Genomic DNA, 23,791 nt, shown 5'->3' with positions numbered 1-23,791 from the left:
CAGTGTGGTGAAGAGAGCGGTAGGCAAGAAGGGTCTTGAATTGAATTCAAGCAGAGATAAGTAGCTAGTAGAGAGTATGAATCAGAAGGGTAGCGTGAGAGTAGCTGGGAGGTTGGGAGAATACAAGACGAGCAGCAGAATTTTGAATGAGATGAAAGGGACAGAAGGAGATGGAGAGAGAGAGTGATAGTGAAGGGATACAGATGCAGAGGTCAGAGGAGGGAGAGAAAGTAGAGAAGGTCAGATTTAGAGCGATTGAGTTTGAGGTGGTGAGAATGTGTCCAAGTTGAGATAGCCGAGAGGCATTCTGAGGAGATGTGGGTCAAAGGAGGGAAAGGAGAGGAAGATCTGGGCATCGTCAGCATAAAGGTGGTAAGAGAAGCCAAAAGAGGAGATGAGAGTACCCAGCGAGGGGGCGTAGAGTGAGAAAAGGAGGGGTCAAAGTCATTAGGAAAAGCAGCTAATTGGTTAATGACAGGAAATACTTTGATTTGTGAGGTGAAATGGCCAAGGAAGTACAAGTAATGTATATACTGAAATAAATTATAAATACAAATAGTATTTTCAACATGGGCTTAAAATGTAAAAAACAAACAAACAAACAAACAAAAAACATGTTTATTAATAGTGTACAAGCATTTAGGAATATGATATTATCATTAGATATGATCTGAAATAACTTAATCTGAAGTTGGTATCTGTCATCGGGCTTTATATAAACCCATCACCAAATTGAGGTTTTAACCTAATGTTCTGTGTCTCCTAGAACCTAAATACACCTATAAGAAAAGACTGGCACATGTACAGTTAATGGGCACAGCTACAATATAGTTCCATTGATAAAACGAATGTACAGGGATGGCTGCGTTGACCACAGCTTATTATTATATCTCCTTCTATGGGCTTGGTTGACAAGTCTAATAAAACCAACCTGTCCCACGGTAGCCCACCCGTCTGCCAGACTCTCGCGAGGGTTGTCTCAGCAGAGGGGGGAGAGAGGAGATAGACTGAGAAAAACCTACCAAGAACGCAAGCGATAGACAGGAGAGGAGAGAGGCAAGCCGTCCGAGAAGTGGCTGGGCGTGACGTCACGAGTTTTCCTGAAAGTCATCAACAAGCTGCAGCGGCAGCAGCACAGCGGCGGTGCCAGGGGCAAGGAGGAGCTGCAGCCGCTTCCCTTTATTATTATTATCAGAAACATCACCACCACCATTCTAGTTTTGTTTGTGTGTGTGGCTGGGGTTTGCGGTATTATTATTCTCGCTTAGGAAAGACGCGAGCGTTACCAGGGAAGCTGCCGAGGGGGGAACCCACTTGTCTCCCCATCACTGCCTGTGCAGGTAATGCATACATAAATAATAGCACAATAATAATGCAGTACAAGAGCATTTGTTAATTAATACGCGTACTGTCTGTCCCGGATATGCACATTTTTCGTGCTGCTGTTGTAGTTCATGTGCTTGTGGCGCTGGCTGGGTTGCAGTGTTGACAGAGGATGGGAGACGGGGTTGTCTGCTGCAAAGAGGTTGAGATATAGACTGGGAGACGGGAGGAGGAGGTGGTTTTACAGCTCTGGCCTAGTGCTTCTCTGCTGAATCCTGCCTTACTGTATTCCCTAGTTTTTACAATACCCTTTCTGCAGGTGCAAAAAAAGACCTGGGGTGTTGCCACAATGCCACATTGTGGGGAATAGTTCGTTTTTATTATTAGGTAACTCTAGTGGAGATGGCAGTTAGTATGCGTTTGTGGCAATTGCATTGGGATGTTTGTTCATGGCAGAGGTGATGCAGTAATATTTCTTCTGCTGCTTGTAATGTTTTGTGATGTGAGTGTCTGTTCCAGCCATACAGCAAGGCAGCCTCCGCTGCCATTCCTGGTGTTGAATTGCTGATTCGGATTTGGTAGAAGTAGGCTACAAGAGAGGCGCGTTTGTAACCCACCCCCACTTGTCTGATTTATTGATCTTTTTTGTTATCAATATTTATATATTAATGTAAATATTGAAGTTAATTGGTAAATGTGTTAGTAAACAAACCATTCTCACACTATGTGCTTGGTCTGTGTTACCATACCGTATGCCATTACATTTTTGTATGAGTGTTCTCCATAAATAATTTTGTGATAAAGCTGGGGTTTGTTAGCCATTTTAACACACACACGCGCACAACATGTAGCAAAATCCCAGCAGACCGTGTTTGAAGCAGTAAATCGTTTTATTGCAACATGGTTTGCTATTTGTTTTTTGATTACTGTGGCCATTACATATTTCAGGCGGTGGGCATTTTAATTTAAGCCCAAGGAGTACTGGTAAGTGAAAACACATTTGTCTCTAAATATGTAACAAATGGCTACCTGCTGGACAGACAGACACGTTTTATTTAGTTGTCATGTTTCACAGGAAGCCTAGCCTATCCCGTTTTATCAAACTATAGACACCGATCCAGATGTAGTACTGTACATACACAGGTTCATAGACATATGTGGCATTGGAACAGAAACATGACCATAGGAAAACCATAGATTTGATAGGAAATTAAAACAACTTATTGTCTTTAACAACGTTAGCAGAGAGCGGTCAGAGAACTCTGTATAGCCCATGAACTGACAGGATGTTGTGTGTTATCATCTGCTGTCTGTTTTTCAGTATGTTATTATGAACTTGCATTACATGTAGCAATATAGTGTAGCTAAAAAATGGCTATAAAATTTTCATTTTAGATTTCAATTTGAGCAGTTCTTGATGAATGGTGCCATGTAGTAAGACATAGTAAATGTTAACAGAAATTCCCCTATATACACATCCCCGAAGCCCTCATGACATGAGTAAATATTAGTGGTGCAATCGGCAATCTGATTTCTTAATCGATTCTCACAAAGCATTTATCGATGCATCAAAGTTTTATTTTTAGAAATCATGAATAAACATTAGGATTTAGCATACCTAAAAACGCTGCTGTGCATAGTTAAAAGGCAAGACATTACACTCAAATGAGAATAGTTTGATTAAAAAAAATAAAAAAAATCTGAAGTACACCATATGTCCATTTAAGACCTTATTAATAAAATGTATACTATTTTTTTTAACAAGTCATTTCAATATACTTGTCAATTGACATTATGTTAACATTTTATGTCAGAAGCATTTACATTCTACACTAAATGGACAAACATTGCTTTTTCATCCTTCTTTTCCTTTATCTCCAAAAATGACCAATCTTGGTGTTCGATTCTTCTGTTTCTTCTTAAATACTTAATTAGAAGTTTTAATTTACATCGGAATACAAACTCCTCGGAGATTGGATCTTTGTGGTTTACAGGTACTATAAAATACTACACAATTCTACAAAAAGAAGTTTATTAATATCTAATTTACTTAAGCCACATATCCAGTAAATTAGGTCAGTTTGTATTTCAATTAAAGTTGTATTGTCCATATGCATATCTTCAGACTGTAGTAAAACATGACAGTTGATATTTCCTTTAAAACATATAGGCCTAATCAATGTAATTCATTTTTGTAAAATTAACAGTTTATGGGATTACACCCAAATGCAATCAGGAATGTCTGTATGAAGCTAAGAGTTCATTATAACAGTTTGGAGAAGTATTCAGACATTTGTGAAACTGAAGAATGACACAATCAGTCCAGGTTTCCTGTACAACCACGACTGTGTAGGTTGCAGAGTGGCAAGAAAGGAGGTGGGGTGGGGATGGGTCGGTATACCGGCTTAGGTAAATTACGGTATTCCGTTCCTTTTATTCTACACCGCAGTTATCGCAATTCCTTTATACACCGGTTAACACATTTTTTCAAATGCAAACGCGCTTCTTCTAAATCAAGCGATGGTACTTGCAGCCTTAGCAAAGTGTCTGAGGAAGATCTTTTTGTGAACTGATACTGTATCTTGATAATGGTTTTGAAGGCAACTGTCAACGACACAGAACACACGTTTCAATCGCTGCGTTCTGTTACCCAGAGCTTGCTGTGCCGGCTGCTTTTGGCTGCTGTCTTTCTGACATCACACGCAACTTTTAGAGAAATGCCTTCTCCAAACCTTGCAGCGCAGCATACATTTTCAATGTGCTATATTTTGTCTGGATTATCAAAAGTCAGTTTAATGTAATTGATTAACAATAACTTTATTGTAAAATTATACATCATTTATCACAGATTTAATACATTATGTTTGTTTAAATAATTGATTTATTTATTTAATATAGCGTTGACAAGGCTGTTCATGGCTTCATTGTATAATGATAAAATGTCATTCACCTCCGCTAACAAGGTGGCAGCAGTAGTTTTAGTGGTTATTTGCATTACGATTAGCAGGTCACTCATGATTTTTTTACAAACTCCACATGTGTAATAATCATCAAAGCTTACTTGTGCAATGTCGTGATGTGTAAATAAATCCAATAACACGTTTTAGTATTAAAGTACATTATTCTTTGCTATACATATCTTATTTATCCGGTTGAAACAATAAACAACTAACCTCTGCTCTTAAATAATAACCTGTGGTACATGTTTGTGTTTTAAGCAATAAGACCGATCATTTCCAATTCTATTTACCATCAGCTAAACAAAGTGTTTATTTATTTATTTATTTATTTATTTATTTATTTATTTTATATGATAAAAAGCACCACGTCTTTTTGAGCAAATAGATCTTAATACTGTTGTAGTATAACATTGAGAGTGTACAACTTTTTTTTTTTTTTAATTCAGATTGTCTTTATAAAAAAGAAACGTACCAAGTTACTTGGCATAGTAAAATACTAAATACCAAATGTTTAAATCATACCATGAAAGGAAGTGTGATTTGTTGGTTTTATTTTTGTGCATTACAGTAATTTAAGTGATTTACATTAGTCTTTCTTCATTTAAGCCTTTATTTTATAACTTGCATGATGTACTGTATATCGGGGTATTTACAGACGTGCTCAAATTTGTTGGTACCCCTCCACAAAAAAGGAAGAATGCACAATTTTCTCTGAAATAACTTGAAACTGACAAAAGTAATTGGCATCCACCATTGTTTATTCCATATTTAATAGAAATCAGACTTTGCTTTTGATTTTTTATTCAACACAATTTTGTAAATAATAAAACAAATGAAAATGGCATGGACAAAAATGATGGGACCGCTAACCTAATATTTTGTTGCACAACCTTTAGAGGCAATCACTGCAATCAGACGTTTTCTGTAGCTCTCAATGAGACTTCTGCACCTGTTAACAGGTAGTTTGGCCCACTCTTCCTGAGCAAACTGCTCCAGCTGTCTCAGGTTTGATGGGTGCCTTCTCCAGACTGCAAGTTTCAGCTCTTTCCATAGATGTTCTATAGGATTCAGATCAGGACTCATAGAAGGCCACTTCAGAATAGTCCAATGTTTTGTTCTTATCCATTCTTGGGTGCTTTTAGCTGTGTGTTTTGGGTCATTATCCTGTTGGAGGACCCATGACCTGCGACTGAGACAGAGCTTTCTGACACTGGGCAGTACGTTTCGCTCCAGAATGCCTTGATAGTCTTGAGATTTCATTGTGCCCTGCACAGATTCAAGGCACCCTGTGCCAGGCGCAGCAAAGCAGGCCCAAAACATAACCGAGCCTCCTCCATGTTTCACTGTAGGTATGGTGTTCTTTTCTTTGAAAGCTTCATTTTTTCGTCTGTGAACATAGAGCTGATGTGACTTGCCAAAAAGCTCCAGTTTTGACTCATCTGTCCAAAGGACATTCTCCCAGAAGGATTGTGGCTTGTCAATATGCATTTTAGCAAATTCCAGTCTGGCTTTTTTATGTTTTTCTTTCAAAAGTGGAGTCCTCCTGGGTCTTCTTCCATGGAGCCCACTTTCGCTCAAAAAGCGACGGATGGTGCAATCAGAAACTGACGTACCTTCACCTTGGAGTTCAGCTTGTATCTCTTTGGCAGTTATCCTTGGTTCTTTTTCTACCATTCGCACTATCCTTCTGTTCACTCTGGGGTCGATTTTCCTCTTGCGGCCGCGCCCAGGGAGGTTGGCTACAGTTCCATGGACCTTAAACTTCTTAATAATATTTGCAACTGTTGTCACAGGAACATCAAGCTGCTTGGAGATGGTCTTGTAGCCTTTACCTTTACCATGCTTGTCTATTATTTTCTTTCTGATCTCCTCAGACAACTCTCCCCTTTGCTTTCTCTGGTCCATGTTCAGTGTGGTGCACACAATGATACCAAACAGCACAGTGACTACTTTTCTCCATTTTAAATAGGCTGAATGACTGATTACAAGATTGGAGACATGTGTGATACTAAGTAGAGAAACTAATTAGTTTGAAATATCACTATAATCCAATTATTTATTATCTTTTCTAAGGGGTACCAACAAATGTGTCCAGGCCATTTTAGAATATCTTTGTAGAATAAGCAATAATTCATCTCTTTTCACAGCTTCTTTGCTTTATTCTATGACATACCAAAGGCATGCAAGTATACATGATAAAATAGCTTTTAATGTCATCACTTTTCAGGAGGAATGAAGCATTATTTCAATGAGCTGTAAGGGTACCAACAAATTTGAGCACGTCTGTATATATATATATATGAAAAGGAAATGTCATTTTGATTTTCATACATTTTCAAAATTGGATTAGCGATTCCATCTTCAATTCATTCTGCAACCGGATATTAAAACAAAAGTCATAGGATGCTTACTGTATGTAGAAAAAGATGGAATATATTCAACCTGGTCCTGGTTGCTTTTGCTGGTAACCCTTTGTTTGGTTTTTCATCATATCCTCAAACAGCAGATACAGAACTCATTGGCAACTCATCCACCCAGCTGTGCATTATGGACGTCATTTATATTGATAAAAAAACATGTCATTGATTTTATCAAACCTACATAAACCTTGTTTTTACTGGCTTTAAGTATGCTTGAGTTTTATAAAGAGAGAAATATATAGAATTACATATGCCAAGTTAAAGTTTAGAATTATATGTACTGTATGTACAGTATGTGGGAACGACAAAAATGCAGCACCATCCAGAGCAAGTACTTCCTGTTGTATCTCAAACCTGTCACTGTATGGAAACAAATGGCTGTATTTTTTAATCTATACTGTTCACGCTAAGGCTGTAAATCTACGTTTCAATGAATATACATGTAAAATGTTTAAATATTCGGTCGTTTAGCAGTTATAGCGATTCACAATGACTCATGACTCATATTCAAATGTTACTAATTGTATTTGAACTCATTTAACTTTTAAGTTTAATATTGAGAAAAAATGTTATTACTTGTTAATAAAAAACTTTTTCTCTGAGCAATTGTATTACAATAAAAGAATATGGTTTTCTTGGTATGGAATATAGCTCAGTACTGGTATTATTTATTTTATACAGTCTTTTTTACTCCTCTTTATCAAGGGTGCCAATAATTTTGTATATTGACTGTATATTGTCAGTACTGATGTGCACAATCTATACTTTCTTTTCCCTTGCAGGTTAGACACATATTGAAAACATGTTTAAATAATATGGGTTGGGGTAAAAAAAAAAAAAAAAAAAAGTTATTTGGAAGTTAACTACATCAGTTCAAACAAGTTTACATACATTTTTCCAATGGTTGTCACAAAACATTTTCTGATATAAAAATGACCTTGCCTTATTAAGGAATCAACTAATATATTATTTAATCATGTTGTGGGTTAGTTGTAATTTTTTTCATAATATGATAGTCAATACAACTGGGTCATTCTGCACTTAATTATCATTCGTTATAATTATTGTCCAGAAATAAAAATTAATGTGAAAGCAAATAAAAATAATGGCAAATAATTCTGTCTCCTTGTCCGTCTTCACAGAAAAAGAGTGGGTTACTGTCAATATCAGGATCGGATTCTGTTCAAATTCACGATCGTTCAAAGCTAGAAATGAAGACGCATTATGTGCGTTTCTTCAGAGAAGAAAACACAAAGCTGATTTAGAATCCTCATGTCCCGGCTTTGCTGTTTTTTCTCAGCCAATGCTGGTAGGGATAATTACTGTTTGCATTTCGTCCTGCTACTAGATAGAGTTGCTCTCGCATATCAGCATCAACGAATTGCAGTGGTTTATAGCGGGGGTCTAAAGCCCACCGCACACAGCCCGACTCAAGCTGTCCCAACTCATCTCATCTGAGTATGCACAGATTCTTCAATCAGTTGTGCTCAGTTTTGGTTTGACATCACAATTGAGTTTTTTCCGACTGGGTGTCGCACCCTGCTAAGACTGAATTACTGACCAAAACTAGATACTGGTGATTACTATGCATGCAAATTTAATTAATACTGCCCTGTACACATTTTTGTATTAACTTAGCTCAACATAGCGATCCTCATATAATGCATGGCATCGTATGCTGATTAGACGGCGGAGAAAGCGCCGTGAGGCAACCAAAAGAAGCGCTTAGCCTATTAATTTAGCTATTGACCATTTACACCGTGCAAACGTTTCAGACAGTGTTTGACTTTTTGTATAGTTTATCTACTACACTTAAGCCTGTGGTAAATAAAATCCAACCTGTTGATTTTTATTTGACTTGGGCGTTTTTTTCTTGTGTGATTTGTGACCTATTGGAGATCGACGCACCGGTTACTTCTGTTTTAGCGCAGTAAGAAAATATAGGCTCCCAGTAGATTGATAATAAAAAGGTAAATTGATCATTTACTTTTGATTAGTAAACGCCTAAAAAAACTATTCAAATGTGCACATATCTGGTAATTTTGAATTTGGGAGACTCGGAGCAATTCACTGCTAATGTATTTTTACCTGTGGAACTAAAGCTGTCAATATTCTGCCATCTTGTATGACATGACAAGCTACGTCACTTAAACCTGCTTCACCATTGGTTGACACCCTTATGACTAATCGGTCTCAGTCAGTCTTAGTCGGCAACCGCCGCACACAGACAGACTGATCACATCTGAACGAAACTGCGTCTGAAAGATTCAACATGTTCAGTCTTCAAATCTGATAACATCCCGACATAATCTTGGTTTTAAGGGTACGCACACTGCTACGATTCATCCAGACTCTGTACGGCCAGTTGAGATGGGATGAGTCGGGACGGTGAGAGTCGGGATGTGTGCAGCGGGCTTAATACTTCTGAAAATACAGCAACTGATCGTAGATTTTTAACTTTGAATCTGGATCGAATCTCTTCAGCCGCCACCCTCTTGAATATTTTAATTAGAGGCAAGTCGTTATTGTAAAAACAAGATTGTTGTCTAGTAATCCCTGCATAAGAAAATAGGTTCAAACAGGACATTTTGTACTTGCTTCTATCTCTACCAACTCCAACAACATCTATACGTATTACACTTGCATGGCTTTAATCACATGGTAGATGGGGGCTGGGTGGGGCAAGCCTAATGCGCAGAGGAAGTAAAAATAACTGAATGGAACTGTTTCGATTTATTTTTTTTTATTGCAGAGGGGAGAGAGGAGACATATAAGAAGTTAAGCTAAAATAATTGTTAATTACATTTACGGTTTAACTCTTCAGCCCTAGTTCACATATCTGATCGATAGCATATTCATTCTAATCAGTGCCAAATGGAAACTTTGGAATTAATTTGATCACCCTAGATTTCATAAATTTTTAGGGTTACAGAGTTCTCCCCAGGAATTCTGTATAGCCGGGCGGCAGAACATTATAGCTGGGAGCACTTTTAACGGAAAAATACCTTACCTTAAATATATAATACGACAAAGAATTTTAATAATGTGTTGTCTTTCGTTGACTATATCTACATTTTCTTTTTCATTACTGTTTTTTATTATAGTAAATTATCGTGCTTATTTAGGCACTCTATGATTTATTTATATATATATATATATATATATATATATATATATATATAATTTAGTCGTTGCCAATTATTTTTTACTTTTTCTCCCAATGTAGAATGTCCAATTATTTTTTAGGCTCAGCTCACCGCTACCACCCCTGTGCTGACTCGGAAGGGCGAAGATGAACACACGCTGTCCTCTGAAGCGTGTGCTGTCAGCCGACCGTTTTTTTTCACACTGTGGACTCACCATGCAGCCACCCAAGAGCTACAGCGTCAGAGGACAACACAGCTCTCGGGCAGCTTACAGGCAAGCCCACAGGCACCCGGCCAGACAACAGGGGTCGCTGGTGTGCGGTGAGCCGAGGACACTCTGGCCAACCTAACCCTCCCTCCCCCCGGGCGACGCTCGGCCAATTGTGCGCCGCCCCCTGGGAGCTCCCGTCCTCGGTCGGCTGTGGAATAGCCTGGACTCGAACTGGTGACGTCCAGGATTTACCGGATGCACCACTCGGGAGCGCCCGGCACTCTATGATTTGACTGGGGGAAGATAATTTAGGGTTATTGGAGTTTTCAGGGCATTTTGTTGATGTATGTCTTTTTTGTTTTTCGCTGTTACATTTTTTGAATGCAACTGTTCATTTTAACCATTTTTTTAACACAACAGTACTCACACACGTTTGGTTACCATCATAACTGTTGCATGAAACCGGAGTGTAATAATCCAGCACCTCTGCATTTAAGCATTTGTATATCAGCTGACAAGTGTTCAGCTGATATCCCATCATGCCTTTCTTCTTAAAGGCATACAGCCTCTATATATGAACCCCCAATATCTCTCACAAGATATAATAATATGACAAAAAATGGACTGAATGATAATACCCAAAAATAATCTTAATATTAGTAACTGCCGCAAATTTAGTATTAGGCAGTGGATTGTGCCGATCGCTGGCTTATATTGACCCCCTGCATTCATTGTCACTATTTTTGCTTTGAAAATAATTAGTTATTTTTTTAGCAGTCGTTTTTAACGTTTTAGCTTCTTGAAGTGCTTAACTCAGAAAACCTGCCCCTTCAACTCTCTGATTGGTTAAATGTTGTGTCAAGATGTAACACAGCTGTCATGTGGTTCCCAGATTTTTTTTTCACCCAGCAACGCGCGACTGATCTCGTCTGCTAGAAGCGCAATCAATCCTTATTGTTAAAGGCACAGTAGCATGTGCAAGACCGACGGATTGGCCTGGGGAGAACCCTGGGTTAGTTGCAGGATGACCACAGATAGGTGATTTACCCTTTGCGGTCCACTTATTCAGCTCGTCTCAGACGCGTCAGGTCCAATTTATTTTCACACGCGCAGTTTATTTTAGATGCGCTGTTTAAAAGTATTTTTTTTCACAGTAAAACAGGTTTAAAAGGCACTGCATATCAACAGGACACTCAGTACTACATCTCCAGCCCCGCCCCACCCCTTGTTCGCTGTATTTTTCACATACCTCTTCATAGTAGTGCATACCGATAAATCATCTCCTGATCACTTGTTTTATCACCAAACTCCTCAATAATGCGATCCAAGTCATTATTTTATTACTATAACATCTCAAAAAGCTCTGCAAATGTCTGTGATATTCTTTGAGTGCTGGATGCAGAAGCAGCTGTCTTGTTTGTTTATGTCCGTGTTATCTCTGTGGTGCCGGGGCTCAGTGTATTTCTCAAATACGCCCATTTTTTTTTTTTTTTTATATTTTTCAGATTCTCAATGATATTGGACCGGAAAGGGAAAATTGCAATGTTGGACCAGGTCCGACATAGGACCACAAAGGGTTATTAAAATCCAGGGCTTTTCGTTCGTGCTGTGTTATGCTCCAGTAAAATTCCAGCTGTGGCTTATCCCGGCAAGGTAAAGGTTAATCAAATCAACCCCTTTTATTACTCCAACCCACAAAATGAACCAGGCCTGACAGAGCCCCAATGTTTTTTTCTGCTGCTGAAGAAAATTAACCAAACTGATTTCATATCACTTTGTCGAGGTGGTAGATTGAAATGTGGCATTAGTAGCACAACTATTATATATAGTAGAGTATGCAACTACTGTGTTTCCAATCTGAAAATGTGTGTAATATATGTCTTCCAAGTTCAAGCCTGTCCAAATTAACAAGATTTTACATACAGGACATTCACTGCCCTTCTATTCATAATATTGATGAATTATGGCCAACTGTTCAAATTAAAGGGGTGCTAAATAAGGTTTTTATATTATTTTGATTAGTTTGTATTAGCACTATCAATATTGTCATTACTCCTCTTCATTTTAATTTGGAATATGCAGATATTTATTTAATAGACAACACAAAAGATGAAAAGTTGCTTCCTGGTACCTAATCACAGTGTGTATAACATTGTATTTGAAACTAGAACTAAAGTAATGTAAATAAAGCTAATACATTGATTTAAAAGCATTCCATTATCCCCACCTAATACACTGAACAGTTACAATTAAAAATAATAGGAAAATAAAGGACAGTTAGTTTTTTACAAACTCTGCTTATTACTGCTAGCTTATTGTATGAATTGTGGGAATCTGGAACCAACTCCCCAGTAATGTTGTTGAAGCTGACACCCTGGGATCCTTCAAGAAGCTGCTTGATGAGATTCTGGGATCAACAACCAAATGAGCAAGATGGGCCGAATGGCCTCCTCTCATTTGTATCCTTTCTTATGTTCTTATGATATTTGTTGTATCTGTATTTGTTGTTTAGGCACCCAAACTCATTCTTATTACACTAGGTGTATTTATGTTTGCAGTATCTCGCAGTCAGTCTGTCTGGATGGATATAGGGAACGTGTCTCTACTGTGTCTGGCGTTTAGTGACAGTAATAAGTGTGAGTGGTTTAGTTGACAGGATGACAGATCTGGTTTTCCTTCTTTAGAAGGGATCTTTTCAGCTTTACTACAGGATGTGCCCTGTTTTAGTGGTGCGGATGAGAAAGGGAGCTTGTGAAAGTGTGTGTGTTTTTTTTATATTTTTTTTTAAAGAAACTCTGTTATCCTGCTGTGCTGGTGCGTGGACCTGTAATGAAAATGTCAGGCCACATACACAGGGTTATGAAAGCCTCTATAGGGTCCTGGGCATTTGATTTGTTTAATGCTGTCCTAATTACTGAGCTTGAATCAAGAAAGAAGAGATTTATCACTCTCTCGCTTTGCTTTCTCCAGCTTTTATGGGCACCGATAAGTCCTCTCGACTTGTCTTTCTTACACTATTGAGCCATTGTTGGCAAGTTGATCAAATAACACATTTACTATGGTGGGGGCAATTTGCCTGTGATTTGACCATAGGGGAAAATACAAGCCGTAATGTTTTTTTAAATTATAGTTCTTGTGAAAGATGATGGGCAGTGGCACTGAACAGGATGTTCCACAAATGCACCTTTAGTTCTGATCTGAACATCTATTTCTGCTTTATAGTCTTGGGTTTATCAGAGACTGCTTGTTCTGTGAATTTTGTTGTCCACTGTGGGTTATGTTCAGACTTGTGCTCTTATCTAGATTCAAACCGAAGTATTCACAGTTAAGTCTTGTGCAATAAACCACCTTGACCCCAAGCCCTCTTAACCTGCGTTGAAGACAGTCTACTGAGTCTGCTTGACTGGTTAGTTATGTAGTCTGCCACAGATTTAACCCTCAAGCCATGATAACCAAATCAATTTGGTTGTTATATACAGGATTATTCAAACAAACAAAAAAAAAAACTGTTGTCCATAGCTATGATCCAGTTAATAATCTGTGCAGGCATCTTTTGATTTAGTATTCTGTTTAATTACAGATTTTATTTAATATGACTGATTTGTGAGTCTGTGGCCCTGAAACCCCTTTAGAAATTAGATGTCTATTTCAAGGGTTCTTTCATGGTTTGCTGTGTCAGTGTTACATAACAGAAATGGGATATGTCAAGGTGGAATTTGATTTTCAGTTGCTTGGGAAATACCGGATTCTGCCGAGTCAACGCCCATGTTTGAACTATCAACCCACCCCCACTTTTAGCTGAATTGTCAATTTTTCACCATTTCTAATAACCATGCGCATAAAAAAATTAAATAAATAACCATGCGCAAGTAATGCTTGAGATTTCAAATCTCGTGCTTCAAGTGAGTAGAACAAGCTGTGCATTGATTGAATACATTGGAAGCACTTTTCGTTTTGGATCCGACATTACAGACTCTGAGTTTGATTGATTACGCTTTCCTGTTGAGCTACAATCCTTTTTTTATTTTATATAATAGACTTCACCTTTAAAGGTTAATGTGTGTTTTATGAAGATTTAAAATGACATTAGAGTGGACTTGTGTAGCACCCTTTTTTCATGCAAACCCTTTGTATTTCACCATTTAACACTGGAACCACCGCGGTTATACTCATACCTAAAGTCATTATGAAGGTTACATTTTAAACAACATCAGTATTAAAATGAAAGACTAACTATCGGATACAATTCAAAAGTTGTATTCAAGGACGTTATATCAAACATCTGCACAGCTGAAACGCTGTATTTAAATGAACAATTAACATAAAAGGGTTCATTAACTTACCCTATATAAAGCACTACTTCAAAAAATGAAAACGTATAATAAAATAAACATTTCAAAAGAAACAAACAGGTATATGTATACAAAACTGTAAAAACGAGTCGTTTTTAATTTAAAACTAAAGTATGTTTTCATGTGTGTGTGTCACTCAGTGAAGCACAGAATCCAGGTTGAGCTGCTGCAGCCTGCTGCTTTGCAGTTTTCTGATCAAAATGTTTCTGCCAAAGCGCTGTGGCTAGCTTCGAGATGAAATCTCTATTACTGATATTTTCCCCGGTGCATTCCTTGTACAAAATGAAGGAATTGATGGCTGCCAAGTCCTGTAGAGATAACAACAGGCTTGTATATAAAAATAAAATAGAATATTGTAGGCTGTATTAAAAAAAAAAAATGAATTGACCTACTGCCCACATCGCAACCAAGAGATGTAGAAATATCTTTCATACATGTATAGGCCTAATCAATCTACACACCACGTCACAACCAAAAATGCGTCGCATACTGGAGTGCTCAGAGAAGCGTTTCGCCCACGTGGATTCGCTTACACTTATATTACATTACTAACGCCCTACCTATTTCACGGCCGTGAAAATTCATTCTTCACTGTGAAAACTCGCTATTTTGTGGACTTTTACCCTGCACTTAAATACAATTAAGTTATGTGTATCGGTCCAGGTTACAGATGTGATTATAAGCTTGTTTATATTTCAAAAAGAAAACCGGACAGGATTTAGTGATTGACACTTAACAGCAGCCAATTACCACTCTGGACTCTCCTCACTGTTTGGTAGATATGGGCATCCGAGGAGGGTTTAGTATCCTAGGAGATTTCAACTGATATTGTTAAGTGAGTGAACATTTTGCGAGTGTCCAAAATGAATGAAAAAATCTACAATAATTACTGCAGCGGATAGATATAATTAATAATGTTAATTTATGGAAACGTAGTTAAATTGTTTCCCCTAATTCTGCAAGGGAGGTGTTTGATATGAAAACCATATTCACTTAAAGGTGCTAACTTTACCAAATACCTCTGCGTGTGTTAAGTGTACCGCTTATAGAAACCAGGCGGTGTCACAGAACCAGCAGAAGAGATGCACAGGAGAGCGAGAAGAAGAGTCAGGAAGAGAGTATTTCGGACCAGGCAGACGTTGCAATTATTATTATTATTATTATTATTATTATTATTATTTATTTCTTAGCAGACGCCCTTAACTAAGGCGACTTACAGTCGTAAACAAAAATACATTTCAAGAGTCATAGTACAAGTATTGATACAATTAAGAGCAAGATAAAATACAATGATTTCGGTTCTAGTAAGTACAAGTATATGACAATATACGATTCAATAACGGAGCAGATAACAGTGTCAGTGATAGTTACATCAGGATATAATTAAATACAAAATACTACAGATTAAATAACACTTGTGACAGATTACAGTACTCTAAAGTACAGGATTAAATGCAGTAAAATAGGGAACAGATAAGAGCAAGTAAAGCGCTTTAAGAAAGAGTGATAAAGTGTCCAGAGGGAAAAGAGGAGTTCTACAGGTGCTGTCTGAAGAGGTGAGTCTTGAGGAGGCGCCGGAAGGTGGTCAGAGACTGGGCAGTCCTGACATCTACAGGAAGGTCATTCCACCATTGTGGGGCGAGGGTGGAGAAGGAGCGGGCTCTGGAGGCAGGGGAGCGTAGAGGAGGTAGAGCCAGTCTTCTAGTGCAGGAGGAGCGGAGAGGTCGAGTGGGGGTGTAGGGGGAGATGAGGGTCTGGAGGTAGCTGGGTGCAGTCTGGTCAAGGCATCTGTAGGCGAGTACAAGAGTCTTGAACTGGATGCAAGCGTTGATCGGGAGCCAGTGGAGTGAGTGGAGCAATGGAGTTGCGTGGGAGAAACGAGGCAGAAAGAACACAAGGTGAGCAGCGGAGTTCTGGATGAGCTGGAGCGGACGGGTGGCGGATGCAGGGAGGCCAGCCAGGAGGAAGTTGCAGTAGTCTAGGCGGGAGAGTACCAGGGCCTGGACTAGGAGCTGGGTGGCGTAGTTGGTGAGGAAGGGTCGGATTCTTCATATGTTGCTCAGGAAGAATTGGCAAGTGCGTGCCAGAGTGGAGATGTGCTGGGAATAGAGGGGCAGGGGTCCAGGGTGACTCCGGGGTTCTTAGCTGAGGAAGAGGTAGATAGTGTGGTAGGTTCCAGAGGAATGGAGATAGAGAGATCAGAGGAGGAGGAGGAGGGAAAGGGAAAAGGAAAAGGAGGTCAGATTTAGAGAAGTTGAGTTTGAGGTGATGCAAGTGCATCCAGGAGGAGATTGCAGACAGACAGGTAGAGATACGGGAGGGGATGGTGGAGTCAGAGGTGGGGAAGGAGAGGAAAATCTGAGCATCATCAGCATAGAAATGGTATGAGAAACCATAGGATGCGATGAGGGGACCCAGGGAGCGGGTGTAGAGAGAGAACAGGAGAGGACCCAAGACTGACCCTTGGGGGAACTCCTGTTGAGAGAGGGCGAGGTGTGGAGGTTGCTTCACGCCAGGTTACCTGGTAAGTGCGGTTGGAGAGGTAGGAGGAGAACCAGGCAAGAGTAGTGCCAGAGATTCCCAGGTCAGTGAGAGAGGATAGTAGAATAGAGGCAGCTCGGGCAGAGTTTAGTGAGTTAGTGACAGACAGGAGGGCGGTTTCAGTGGAGTGAGCAGAGCGGAAGCCAGATTGGAGAGGGTCGAGCAGAGAGTGGTTGGACAGCAAAGCAGAGAGCTGGCGGTGTACAGCCCGCTCGAGGGTTTTGGAGAAGAAGGGTAGGAGGGAGACAGGGCGGAAGCTCTGGAGGGAGGTGGGGTCGAGGGTAGGTTTTTTGAGGAGGGGAGTGATAGAGGCTTGTTTGAAGGCAGAGGGAAAGAGACCAGAAAGGAGAGAGGTGTTGAGAAGGGAGGGGATGAAGGGAAGTAGAGCAGGAGCAACAGCTTGAAAGAGGTGAGTGTGGAGGGGGTCCAGGGCACACGTGGTTGGTATGTGACCCTGGAGCAGGGAGGAGAGGTCAGCCTGAGAGGGGAGAGAAGGTGGAGAAGGAGGGTGAGTTAGTAGGGGATGCAGTGGGTGTAGGGGGGAGGGAGAGGTGTTAGAGTTTGTGTATGTCTGAGATTTTAGAAGAGAAGAAAGAGGCAAAGTCATCAGAGGAGATAGAGGAGGGAGGAGGAGGGGGGAGGGTTTAGGAGGGAGGAGAAGGTAGAGAATAGTTTACGTGGGTTGTTAGTGGAGGCTTGGATTATAGATTGGAAACAAGAACATTTAGCAGAGGAGAGAGTAGAGGAGAAGGAGGAGAGGAGAGAGCGGTAGAGGTCTAGGGCAGCAGGGAGTTTGGTTCTCTTCCATTTCTTTTTTAGCAGATCGCAGTGTGGTTCTTTCTGAGCGTTGCACAGAGGAGAGCCAGGGTTGGGGTGGGGACAGAGGGAGTTGAGGGAGGAGGTAAGGGAGGAGAAGAGGGTGGAGGTAGCAGAGTCTACAGAGAGTTGGGAGAAGGAGTCGATAGGAGGGAGGTGAGAGAGAGCATTGGAGACAAGGACAGAGGGGGAGAGAGAGCGGAGGTTACAGCGAGAGGTGACAGTGGGGGTAGGAGGAGCAGGGAGAGAGGGGAGAACAGAGAAAAAGAGATGAAATAGTGATCAGAGAGGTCCAGGGGGGTGACAGAGAGGGTGGAGGGGCAGCAGGCCCTGGAGAAGGTGAGGTCCAATAGACGGCCAGCTTTGTGGGTAGGGGGGGATGGAGAGAGACAGAAGTCGAAGGAGTGAAGGAGAGGGAGGAATCCGGCAGTGGCTGGGGTTGGAGAGATGGATATTGAAATCACCTAACAGGACAGTTGGGGTAGACAGAGAGGGGAGGGAGGAGAGTAGTTACTAGGGCTGTGTGAGGTGGCGGTAATAATTAGATACACACTGAACACAGATCATACTAGCCTTATATGTAGGGCCCCGGAAATTTCATGATATCACGAATTTCACAAAAGTCGTGTATTTGATTGCTTACCGTGAAGAATATGCTTCTATTTTCCTTACAGTATTTTACATTACTCTTCACCTCCCCTGTTCATTTCATACTTTTATCAAGTAGAAGCAGCGCTACAGTAGCTGTACACGATCTGGTGTCAATGCTGTGCATTTGGTTACTACGGCAACGGGGTCAACCAAATACTGGCTTCATGATTGGTGAATTCCTCATACTGTACAATGAGTCAGAGGCGGGAAGTTTAAAATGGTTGTTTAGATAGTGTTGATTTATTTGCTTGCAGTGTATGATTAACATTAAAAATGCAGACTGCTGACAAATCAAAAAAAGCTCAATTAATTTCAACAGAAGAACACGTTCAGACCTACGAAAAGGGGACTGCATGCAGATGGTGGTATTTTGTTTTGCTCAACTTGTAATGTGTCTTTGGATCATCTAAGAAAAGGTGCTATTGACAAGCATCTTGACAGCATACTACACAAAAACTAGAAAATCAAACTTGACTTTCAGGCTAAATAATTACCAAACAAGTAGGTCACAATCACAGGATTGTTTAAAAAGAGCACAGAAAGTAGAGAAACACTTTTGAATTAGTGCAAGCCTTAGTGCAATGAACATAGCGAAACAACGGCTGGTCAATGAAATATAGTATTACAACTTGTTTTTATGAAAAAAATCCCCAGTTGTGGAACCAAGCCTAACAGTGACACACTCAGACGAGAGTATCTCCCTAAAGCGTATGCAGCACATGAAGAATATTTAAATGGCAAAATGAATGATTGAGTCTGTTTGCGTTGTATGCGACGAGCCACTGATGATCAAGGCAACTATGTTTTGTACATTATTTTCATCCCACGGAGCTTTAAACTGCTAATTCAGAGGAACTTACTGCTTACTTAGTAGATACACTGCATCGTTAAGACGCTTGTGGAGAATGGCACTGATTTCAATTGTGTGTCTGCCTTTGTAATAATAGACAATGTAACAGAGGGAAAAAAAACTAGCTGTTTACCTTTATTTTTAGTTGTATACAATGTTTTTTATTATTTTTTTTAGGTTGATTGGCTCCAGTGGCATATATGATGTTATATAATTTACTAATCTTTTGATGGTATCTGTGGTTTTAAAACTTCATAAAAAATAATTTCTGTTTTTTTATAAATAAAAACACAAAAGCTTTAGTTTTGTCATTTCAGGTTTGCAGTTAACGTTTCTCCCATGTTTAATATTTTGGGATTAAAGGCAGCAAAGTAGGCTATGGGAATTACACGGTGTAACGGGAGGTCTGTGCTGACTGTCTGGCGCATGCAGGGTGCTGCAGGAAGAGGGCAGCAGCCTCGTAGATCCGCCTGTCAGTCATGGCAGTGACACGGAGAGGTGGGGAAGAGGGTGTGTTGGCTTTCCTTCTCTCCAAGTGGCTGAGAGGCGGGCCTCGGGGGATTGCTCAACCTATAAGATAACACTCTGGTGTTCCCTCAACCTGCCCCTCTAAGACAAAACGAGCCAGCTGGCGGAAGCTCTGCTGCCGGACCGAGCACAACAACAAATTAATTAAAAAGAAAAAGAAAAGGAATTTTTAATAGCGGGGAAAAACTTGGGCAGAACCCCGAACAGTACAATCAGGTTGAGGGGATGGGTGAGCGTAGGACGGAGACCCGGGCCTTGCAGATAGCGACGGTCGGGGTAACGCTGCCGAGTGCAGCACCTTTATTTTGTAGTTTTATTACTGTGTTTTATTTTCCCTTTTTCTTTCGCCTTTTGTTTTCATTATTCTTTTGAGCACCGGTCTGTACCTGTATTGGTATTACTTTGGACCTGACTACCAGTGTCGGTATTCAGGGCACAGACAACAGCACCCTCTGCGGGCTAAAGAGAAAAATAAAGCTAAAAGAAAATAATAAAACTGGGCACCACTGCAGTGTTGCAAATAGAACTTATGTCTCCCGTGTGTATCAGTGAATTGCCCACCACCCTTCCACACACGGGCATTGTAATGAATGTGTCAACATAAGTTTTAAAGGTTTACAAAACTCGAATGTTGCTGAATATGTAATTCAAGGTTGTTTTTAAAAAATCAATTTTGTCTGCTTGTTACTTTTTTTTTCAACCAACACAGAACATTTTAAACGACTCGTTTTCAGCAAGTTTGTTTCATTTTTAAAGATTTCATATTTTTCAATAGCGACATGAGTTCCAATGTTCCAATGTACTCGTACATGCTCAGACAGTCTGGGATATATGAAGGTTATGAGGCAGGTGTATGCAACACTTTTGGCTATGTTATTATATTTATATAGTCGCCATGTATTTGTGATATTTAAGTAGGCTATGTTTAAAATGGCTTTAAAATATACATAAGAAACTGTAAATGTCCAACAAATGAATGTACACAGAGTGCGAGTTGAGGTGCAGTCATAAATACAAGCAATCAAACAGCATCTAATGTTAAAGTGACATTTCGCCAAACACATTTTGAAATGCAGATAGTTAACTTTTAATTGACTGAGCGAGTGCTTTGCTGTTTTTTAGATTAATACTACAAAATGAATCGGAGGGACAAAGTTTAAGTTGAACAAACAACTTGACTATCTTGCAGTGTGCTCTGACCCCCCCCCCCCCACAGAGTGTATTTATTTTGTCCTTAATGTTTCATTCTAGTTAGTGTTGTCACTGATTCAGAACCAAAAAGCCTTTCATAATTCCCCACCACTTCTGCTAATACATTTAGCTCCTGGCCTGTAAACTTTAGATTTCTCACTCTGTCCTCCTTGGTCGCTGTCATTGTGACAAACTCATAACCGTACTTACCTTTTCTTTCAAGTGCCGTTTCTATATATATATACACTATATATATATGGTCAAAAGTTTTAGAACACCCCCATTTTTACAGTTTTTATTGAAATTTAAGCAGTTCAAGTCCAGTGAATAACCTGAAATGGTACAAAGGTAAGCGGTAAACTGCCAGAAGTTAAAAAAAAAAAAGTTTAGGTTACCAAAAACTGAAAAATAATGTACATTTCAGAGTTATACAAAAAGGCCTTTTTCAGGGAACAAGTAATGGGTTAACAACTTACAGCTGTTCTGCAGCAATGGAAGTAAATTAAGCCTTGAAAGTTGATGCTAACAATTCCTACAGGTGTCCCAACTTTTGTTGATTACTTACAAACCCTCTGTCTGTATAAAAGCAGTGTTGGAACAGACTGTGTTACTACACCCTCTTAAGCATTATTTGGACAGTATTGTACTGCAGGAAGTAGTATATTGCTCTCATAATGGCGTGAAAAAGGCAATTAACAAAGGAAGACAGACAGACCATTATAACCCTTAAAAGTGTAAATTTCAATAAAAACTGGAAAAATGGAGGTGTTCTAAAACTTTTGATCGGTAGTGTATGTATGTATATATATATATATATATATATATATATATATATATATATATACTACCGGTTTTCTTCTAAAAGTTTTAGAACACCTCAATTTTTCCAGTTTTTATTGAAATTTACGCAGTTTAATGTCTCAATGTACTCTGAAATTAACCCTTTGCGGTCCATTGTCGGACTGGGTCCGATACTGCAATTATTCCTCACAGGTCCTTTGTCATTATAGCAACGCAATAAACGGGTGTCTAGTCGTTTTTTCTCCGGAAAAAGCCGAGAGAACCATTCAATTGCCGAGTGGTAGCGACTGGAGCCGAGACAAGTCGAAAAAAAAAAAAAAAAAAAGGCGTATCTCATGAATAGTCATACATGGTATCAGGTATCAGATAACGGGGGCAGTCGTAAGTAAACAAGTTGGCTGACTGAATCAGCGCACAGAAAACACAGACATTTGCAGAGCTTTTTTGAGATGTTATAGTAATAAAATAATGACTTGGATCGCATTATTGAGGAGTTTGGTGATAAAACGAGTGATCCGGAGATGATCGATCGGTATGTACGACTATTATTATTATTATTATTATTATTATTATTATTATTATTATTATTATTTATTTCTTACATAGGTGAACGCTATAGCAAACGAAAGGGTGGGGCGGGGCTGGAGATGCCTAGTGAGTGCTTTGTTGATATGCAGGGCCATTTAAACCCGTTTGACTGTGGAAAAAAAATACTTTTAAACAGCGCGTCTAAAATTAACTGCGCGTGTGAAAATTAATTAGACCTGGCGTGCTTGACGCGCAATTAATAAATGGACCGCAAAGGGTTAAAGCATAGAACAAATAAACAATTGGAGATAAAAAAGAAATCATGGAGTCGTTTTGTTTAACAAAATTTAATCTAAATTTTTGACTCAAAGTAGCCACCTTTTGCAGATATAACAGCCAAACACACTTGTGGCATTCTTTCTACAATGGAAATCAAATATTGTTCGGAAAGTTCTTCCCAACACTGTTGCAGAAGTTCCCACAAATGTGTTGCACTTGTAGGTTGCTTTGCTTTCACCCTTCTGTCCAATTCATCCCAAACCATCTTGATGGGGTTTAAGTCTGGAGACAGTGCTGGCCATTTGAAGCCTACCGTCTTGTTCTTTTCTTCTAAGGTAGTTCTGACATAGCCTGGGGGTATGTTTTGGGTCATTATCTTGCTGTAGGATGAACCCCTGACCAACTAGGCATATACCAGAGGGTATTGCATGGCGCTGCAAAATGCTGTGGTAGCAGTTTTGGTTCAGGGTGCCACTCACTCTGTGCAAGTCGCCGACTCTGGATCCAGCAAAAGAGCCCCAGACCATCACGCTTCCTCCTCCATGTTTGACAGTTGGTGTCACACACCGAGGAACCATCCTTTCGCCTACTCGACGGCGTACAGAAACCTTGCGTGATGAACCGAAGATTTCAAATTTTGATTCATCGGTCCATAAGACCTTCTTCCAGTCTTCAGTAGTCCACTGGCGGTGCTTCATGGCCCAGGCAAGCCTCTTTTTCTTATTTTGCCATCTTAGCAATGGCTTTCTTACTGCCACTCGACCTGTCAAACCTGCAGCTCGAAGTCTTCTCTTCACAGTTGAAACTGAGACTTGCTTACTTCGACCAGTGTTAAGCTGTGCTTGAAGCTGTTGTCCTGTGAGCCGCCTATCACACAAGCTGTTGACTCTCAGAAACTTGTCTTCTGATTCTGTTGTGGCTTTGGGTCTGCCAGACCTCTTCCTGTCAGAGTTTCCTCCAGTTTCCAAGTGCCTTTTGATGGTGTAGGAAACTGTACTCACTGACACCTTGGCTTTCTTTGCAATTTCTCTAAAGGAAAGACCTACACTTTTAAGGGTTATAATGGTCTGTCTGTCTTCCTTTGTTAATTGCCTTTTTTCTCGCCATTATGAGAGCAATATACTACTTCCTGCAGTACAATACTGTCCAAATAATGCTTAAGAGGGTGTAGTAACACATTCTGTTCCAACACTG

The 23,791-nt window shown here is 39.8% G+C and overlaps 1 protein-coding gene across 3 annotated transcripts in view; it reads left to right on the top strand.

The window, feature by feature from the left end:
- Nucleotides 1-1,031: 1,031 nt before the first annotated feature.
- LOC117411324 (RAC-gamma serine/threonine-protein kinase-like) overlaps nt 1,032-23,791 on the top strand; it is a 234,899-nt gene continuing 212,139 nt past the window's right edge. For 2 of the 3 annotated variants that reach the window (XM_059025404.1, XM_034018666.3), the window contains exon 1: nt 1,033-1,340. The gene's annotated coding sequence lies outside the window, so the exon portion shown is untranslated. Of the gene's footprint in view, nt 1,341-23,791 lie in introns of all 3 variants that reach the window. The other variant, XM_059025405.1, reaches the window with a different exon arrangement.

This window comes from Acipenser ruthenus, chromosome 6, assembly GCF_902713425.1.
Source record: "Acipenser ruthenus chromosome 6, fAciRut3.2 maternal haplotype, whole genome shotgun sequence".
NCBI classification, from domain to species: domain Eukaryota; kingdom Metazoa; phylum Chordata; class Actinopteri; order Acipenseriformes; family Acipenseridae; genus Acipenser; species Acipenser ruthenus.
The sequence above is the reverse complement of the archived record's forward strand: the minus strand, read 5'-3'. Positions and strand labels throughout refer to the sequence as shown.